Source organism: Etheostoma spectabile, unplaced genomic scaffold, assembly GCF_008692095.1.
Source record: "Etheostoma spectabile isolate EspeVRDwgs_2016 unplaced genomic scaffold, UIUC_Espe_1.0 scaffold00003497, whole genome shotgun sequence".
Classification (NCBI taxonomy): domain Eukaryota; kingdom Metazoa; phylum Chordata; class Actinopteri; order Perciformes; family Percidae; genus Etheostoma; species Etheostoma spectabile.
The window spans coordinates 1-7,955 of record NW_022603037.1 but is presented as its reverse complement, the minus strand read 5'-3'; positions in this window follow the sequence as shown (position 1 = coordinate 7,955).

The following is a 7,955-nucleotide window of genomic DNA, read 5'->3' as shown; positions in this document are numbered from 1 at the left end:
AGAGTGGTAACGTTACGTTTTGAGTGGATGGGGAGCGCGAGACGCTGAAATGGATGCCAATAAAATTCTGAATGGAACGTTTACTTTTTAAAAGTTGCCAAATGGTTCCATTGATAAGACCAAAGTGACCTGTGTGTTTTGTCGTTGCTATCATCGCAGCACGTCCAGTCTGAAATACCAGTCGATGGCCAAGCACATAGCTGATGCCAATTCTCTCCCCCCCCCCTTTGTCAAAGTATTTTTTCCAGAGAGTGTTACATTGTGTGAGAGATTATTTGCTTAAGTGTGAATGACTGCTCCAAGTGTGAATGCTATGTGTGAAATTAAATAATACAGTATAGTATGCTATATGCCAATGTTGTTTTCAATAAAAAAACAAAAAACAATTGCAAGTTGATCCACTTTTCCATGTTCATAAGAGCATTTACATGAGAAAGAAATAATGGGACAAAAAGAAATCAAGGGACATTAAGAATAGATCAAAATGTGAGATTAATTGTGATTAATTGCGAGTTCACTATGCTATTCATGCGATCATATTTATATTTTAATCATTTGACAGCACTAGTTGTGATCTTGAATTAATGATTACAATGTTTGGGGGTTGAATCACCAACAACTACCAACTATCTGACCTAAAGCCACCTCCTCTTGCTTTCCATAAATGCAGCCTCCATCCCACCTGTAGGTTTGCCAATCTGCCTTATACAATTGTTGGTAAGGCTGCACGATATGAGGAAAATATGCGACATGCGATAAGGTTGTTGAATATCGCGATGACAACATTTCTTGCAATAAATAAACAGATATTAAAGTGTGCTTCGTTCTGCATTTCTGTAACTTTCAGTATTCTGCTAAAATACAACAAATTGATTGTTGAATTTAAAGCAAATGAAAATTTCCAACCTTATTTTATTGAACAAATTTAACAGGGAATTGAATATAAAAGTCTCAACTGAAAAAGAATGCCAGTTTCTTTTTAAATTGTAAATTTCTACTGATATTTTCTTTCAACTAACACAAAATTTCTCTGAGTATCTATCGCAATATGTCGCAGCCTTTTGCGATGTGTATATTGCGACAGCTAATACTTCAATAAGGATTAAAAAATATATATATATTGTGCAGCCCTACTTGTTTGCCTTTCAAGTTTAAACTAGCCACATACCTGTAGCCTAAGCTCATAAAACTATCCTGCTGATCTTATAGTATTATTAATGTGATGGTCACCATTGCTTTTATGCATATTAATGTTGTGTTTGTGAGGCTAAAGTCCTTAAGGGTTAGAGGCAAGCAGCTGGGCCTGATCCAGTCTTTTCTGCCAGGCACGTGACCTGACTGGGTGAAAAGGACCACAAAGGGCCACCCACAAGGGGCTCCTGTTGTCCAACCACACACACCTCGGTTCCACAGAGCCAAGGGGCAGCACAGTTGTGTCTCCGGTCTCTGAATGTCTGTCTCTGACACTTCAACACATGCACACGTCCATGCCATGAAAAAGTCATAACTGTTGGACTTGCTACAGAACACACATTGATGCCATGGAGAGTAGGGTGAGCTGAACTGTGTCTGTTGCCTCTGAGGCCTGTATAGTCCACAGACAACAAAGGGTTAATGCCTCAGCCCTTCTTATAGGAATAAGCTCAATAACCCACCCACCCCCTCCTCATCATGCCTTATACTCCTGGGACCTAAATGTTGGTGAGGGGGACAAGCCTTCTACCCCTTCCCATGAGCCCTGCTGTCTCCAAACAACCCCCCCCCACACACACACACACACCCACACCTGCCTGAAACACAAACGCCCTATTGTCACACTATCGACATAATCAAGTTTGAAAGAACATCTTACATCTTAAGTGCGTGCCCATGCAGCATGGTGTGAGTGTGTATGTGTGTGTGTGTGTGCGTTTTGTCCATGTGAGTGAGGATGCCCTATTCAGGGGAGGGAAAAAAAATCAATCAGGTGATCCTGTTCATTCAATTTTAAGGAATGATATAGTCTTTTGCTCGCTTGGAAAAACGGCAGTGCAGCACCAACCAAGACAAAGTTTGCAAAAATGAAACAGCTTTTGTTCCAATGTGACATGTCCAGGATAGACAACAGCAGTTTGGCTCAAAACCTCAAAAAAAAAAAGTCTTTATACGCAAATAAAATGAGCAACTGCTCACAAGGAGACTGAGCGGTTTACTTTAGTTGCTTATAGTCTTGCAAAGTCTTTTATTTGCCCCAGAGGTCCACAGAGAATAGAGGGCTAACAGCAGTTTGCTGTTAAAAGAGGTCATTGATAGAGTCATATGAGCAGAAACTGAGCAGGATAAGTAAATCCCGCACATTAAAAAAACAAATCCCTTTATCATCCTTACCTACCTCCAGTTTGTCCCTCTGCCTAAAGTTAAATGATGATCGTCAGCAGTCTCCATCACAAAAGCGCAACAGCTGCAGCGACAAAAGCAGCGTTGGTGAACCACAATGGACCCCCTGCCAATGCAACCCCATTCTCACCACAGCATCTTTTACAGAGGGCCTTAATTGTCTGTCTCAAGACTCAGCGGACTTATTGCTTAGAACGAGGAATCGAGACATCTGCCGACATACTTTAACATTAATATGCAAATCACATGTAGGCTACACAACGTTAGGCTCCTGCTGGCGCGGCAAGTACCGCAACGAGATCAAAGTTAGTTTTCTGTGCTATCATTTGACGCATTGTAAGGGGTTGACACATTTGATCAATTACGCCGTAAGGTCCAATGTTCTAACGTGTATTCTCAACTGATTTCAATCCTGAAGTAAAAACCAGACCGCAATTATATTTAAAGAAAAAGGATCATGCCCTTGAGTGTGTCTGCATCCTAGATAAAGTCAATGCATCGCCCTTGCACGGAAACGTGTTTGTGAATTAAAACATATTCACAAAGTGTGCACGGTTTTATACATAAACACAACAATTGTCCACGACTAAAACGTTTTGATTGAGGGTTTAGATGATACGTGGCTGCCAACCGCATCACTAAACACATTTGGTTTCCCCACAAAATGCAGCTTGTAAAGAAACAGACTACAGCAGTGGAAACCCTGCTTTTCTTTCCTGAGGAGTCTCACCTTGTTGGCATCCCAGTCCGGTATTTTTCCAGCGCACGGGTCCTTTATCCAGACACACGCGTCAATACACAACAATAAATAAGATCAATGTTATAATGCCAGGTGAACGGTCTTATCAGATAGCGTAAGAACGCATATTCCTGTATCCTAAGGGGTACAGCGGGCGGATGTTTACAACGATTTGTCGCTTGTGTATCCGATCAGTCACAGGGAGCCTCGGAAAGAAGCATGGTGCGGTCTTCACAGAGATCTCCAACCTGCTGCCTACAACCCACCACCGTCCGGGTTGTCGCCCTGATATTCCTCCGCTGTGCCGTCGCCTGCTCCTCCTACGGATGGAGAAGGAATATATTTTTAAAAAAAAAAACACAAACACCTGGCGCTGTCCAGACCAGTCAGCTGATTCCCTAGCAGGCTATTGGCCGAGAGCGCCTGCCTGTCACTGGCGGACAAGCAAAGCAGAGCACCATCTGCTCGGGTCTTGTTGTGATGAGAACAAAGGCAGGAGAGGGCGGCGGGCATGGGGCGAGGTGGGGGGGGGGGGGGGGGGGGGGGGTATTACATGGCATTAATGCTGAAAACAAGCCTCCTCCTCTATACACAATCCTTGATGATGACAATATATGTGTTACTTTGTGTCACTAAAAGATCACAGACGAGACTTCTGTAATCTCCGAATATTTTTATTATCAGTATTATCTTTCTCTTTAATCGTAGTGACATTGAGCTCAAAAGCAGTATAATCCACATTTGCTGTTGGCAAACTCTGCCTTACAGGCTCTTATTTGAGGTTAAGCCTATACATGCATGCATGCCCAACACCCCCATATTTATGTCCATTGTTGACAACACAAGCCCACAACCACCTAAGGCCTAACAAGCAGCAAAACTTACTTTTAAATTCTAGTGAACATCCCAAAGTGTCCAAAAGAGTGTAAACATGTTGAGCTCAATTACAGGGAAATGTGTAGGCTATAGAATGATGGAACATGTTATGCTGATTGCTTATTACTAATGTAAAGAGACATATCAAGCTCATTTTTACTCAAACATGTTTACATAATTTAATGTTGTTGTTTTTTGTCATACTGTCTGTCTGAATATCTGTATTCACCTGTCTCTTTAAAGACAAAAAAGCCCAACCTGTTTTGATAAATATGATACACCTTTGTGAAGGTGATTCTCAAGCTGGAGACACTCAGGTGGGGGTGGTGTATTTTTAATACATGCAACACAGATAGAGGAGCCAAATCAGGCTTGTTGAATCCAAGCGACTACCTGGTCCTACCAGACTCTTGTACACTTCTTTGTACAGAGAGTCTGGCCACTCTCCAGTGATAAGTGTTAACTTCCGCCTCGAAGGTTGTACTCTGTAAGTTTAAAACTTTTGGATTTGCCCAGAGCCACTCTGGATCTGCCCTAACCAATCGCTAACGTTTGGCTATGACGTCGGCTTAGCATCAATAGCGTTTGCCTTAGCCAACTCCTTCACCTCTAACGGAGTGAGCTGAAAAGTCAAACTTTTCCCAAACCTTGGGGAGGAGGGCCCACAACATCATGGCCACCAACAACACTCGACAAAGATTGTTCTTACTCAGGCTTTAATTCTGGATTTCTGCAACAAACCGATGGTTTCCGACGCCATTACAGCCAGAGCACTACCTCAACATCGTTGTTCTCAGCCACTCCTTTTGTTCACTGATTGGATTGCCAAAGATTTGACTGGAGAAAACCAGAGAATATACCACAAACCCAGCCGTAGTACCGATGGAAAATTAAAATTCAGCAGAAGTACATAGGAGGGGGAGCCACTACCAAGCACTAACCTCCGTGCTGAAAAATGTAGCCAACACGAAGGGCCAAAAACTGCAGATTTCTTGAATGGCCTTGCTTTTAGCTCCAAAAGTGAGTCAATCCCCGTGGACCCACATGTTAAAATGCCCAACTTTACAGCAGAAATAACGTGTGTGGCTGTTTTAGCTCAGTTGGTATAGAGCAGGCACACACACACCATATATTTTTCATTTTATATAGAGTTTACTCCTTGACGCAGCAGCCGCGGGTTTGAGTCCAACCAGCAGTTTTGGTCTCTACAGCTTATATCCCTGTTTATGACAACTGTACCTGGGGTAAACTTCTTCCATACTCACCCATTTGAAATATATTCAGGCTTAAAGTTGTGCTTAATAAAGGGAGTGTAGCTTTGAGTGACAGGTGGGTGCCACCACAGGAGGCGAGCATGGACCATATAGGCTTCCTTCAGCCCGTCTCAGCTCCATCCACCTCCACGTCTGTGCCCTTTTTGGATTAGCTGGGAGCAGGTGACATCGGGCTGGAGCAACCAGGAGCTGCCCACTTTGGCTCTTCAGAACCTTTGGGTGATGTCATGGAGACTATGTGCTCATTTTATAGTCTGTGGAGTCCCATGTTTTCTAATCGGCAGCCCACAAAAGAAGAACTGGTTTGTCTTTTTTTTTACAGTTTAAGGGTAGGAAGGGACTCCAAATACTTAAATGCATGCGCACAAAGCTCTGAAAAAGTGTTTTTTTTTTTCCTTTGGTGTTGTATTAGGTATCAATGTATTAATAGAAACGTGTCAACAGATATCACCACCATGTCCTTGTTAAAAGCTACAAGTAACATGCACAATTAATGTCTTCTTCATCAAACCAGTCAATTATTTTACACTTTAAATAATTCAATGAAGCATAATCACACACAAGAAACACACACACAAATGCACAGGTCAGTAGAGTAAGTAATATCATGCAGTGGCCTTTGAATAAAAACTAAGATGCATACAGAATCCCATTAAACTAAAACCAGCTAAAAGCTCCGGCTAAAAATAATCCAGGTACGTATGATGACGTCTGCAAAGCATTCGGGCGGTTTGAAGAATCTATTTGTCACGGTTTGCGGCGAGACAAGGCTATCATGAACCCGGTGTTGCCATACGTGCAGCAGCTGAATGTGCTGCAACTGCTCCTGTTGCCTGTTGCCACGTCCCAAAGTGCATGGCAACTGCAGCAAAGCAAAAGGGAGATGTGAAGGGGTTGAATTAGAGGCCCTGAATAAATAATTGAGCTTCCCACAGCCTCAAAAGCTAATCCTCCCTTCAAATCCCCCTTCCATTGAACCTCCCGTTTAAAAAAAACAACGTGTACCTAACCTTCTTGTAAACATTTGTCTATTTGTATTCAAACAGGTCTTTCCCAGTGAATGCCTGCTCTTTCTTGGTGCTGTTGAAAAGCTGCATGCACTGTCCTCTAGAATCAATTTGTATCATGAGTGCCCTTCACTTTGAAGCACCACCGTCCTAATGCACTCCTTCACATGAAAGCTGCATTTTCATGGAGTCTTGAGAACTCAACAGCAAACACTTATTTCAGGCACTAATTTCACACATATAGCTGATTTGAGACATTTGAAAATACAGAGCAACACAAACGCCAAACGCCAATTACCATGCCATGCAGGTAAACATCTAACAGCATGTAGTGCAGTAAGTGCTTTGTTGGGTTGATTTTAAACGTGTTAACACTTTCTACCAGGAGTTATATATGGCAGTCTTCAAAGCCACCCTTGATGAGGTGAAGAGAAATGTGTGCGGGTAGGGGGCAGGTGGGTAGAATAACTTTTATCTGTACACCATGTCTCTGGTTTTCGTCCATGGAGAGAGATAAGACAGATGGCTCGTGGATACAGACCCTCACACCCTACGGACACAGAGCCTCAAGCATATTGTGGTAAATCTAGCCAGAAGTGATACAGCTCTCAATCACCACTAGTGCTTTTACAGCAAGCTCGAAAATGCAGTTTCCCCCCAATATTAAGGATGGCATGTTGGTAAACAGGGAAGTCATCTTAGTTTGGTGATGGATCAGGCTTTTGGGTTTGTGATTTCAGGACCCCCTCGTGTTTGCGGAGTAACGTGTTTTTTTTTCTCAGACCACACTATTTCAGCAGCTAGTTCAGCACCATGGACAGCACACACACAGTGGCTCACCTGTGGCGGTGTCACCATGGAGTGCTGCAGAGAGTGAGAGTGATAAGTGAATTGTGCCGTGCAAATGCATCATAACTTCCTTCTCCTTTTTCTTAATGGCAACAGTGTTTAGATGTGGAAACGACATTCCTCCTCCACATCCTTGAACATGCAGCACAGAAAAAACTCTGTCCACTATAGTCAGAAATCCACAATTTGATTCCAATAATAAATTGATCCTACTAAGAGGTATTGTCTGTGTAAATATTGTTTATTTTGAGTCAATTCTACATACACCAAATGTGTATTACCACACTGTACAAGATAGAAACAAAGCAGTATTTATTCTTGTTACTGTGCTTAAACTACAGTACTCAGCTGCTTTAGGTTTTTTCTTCAACCTTTTTAAAAATGAATCAATGCGTTGTGACGTTTTTTTTGTGTAAATAAGTGGGCTTGGGAAGTAAGAAACTATTGAAAGAGGGACTTACACCTTGTTGGTTTTGTCCTTTCGAGAGATTTGTTGGAAACAAGACAAATACATGATCAAATCTGCTTATCTTTAAGAAACTGTCAACATCTCTTTCCCCTGCTTCATGCAGGTTCTAGCACATCTTCTACAAAAAGCCATAGCCTAGAGGACATAGCTACATTTGAATTCTCAAACAAAGGCGTGAATTCAAACTGAATGTGCAGATTTTGGCTAACAGCTCACAGAAGGCAGAATACAGAACAAAGCCTCAATAACATGGAGATCTATTACTAGTCTTTTTTCTCACTCAGTCAAGCAGTGTAATATTATGTGTTTAAGCTTCTTTCAATCTCCCAAAGCTTTAAGCAGATGTTTATCTTTGCTTAAGCTTT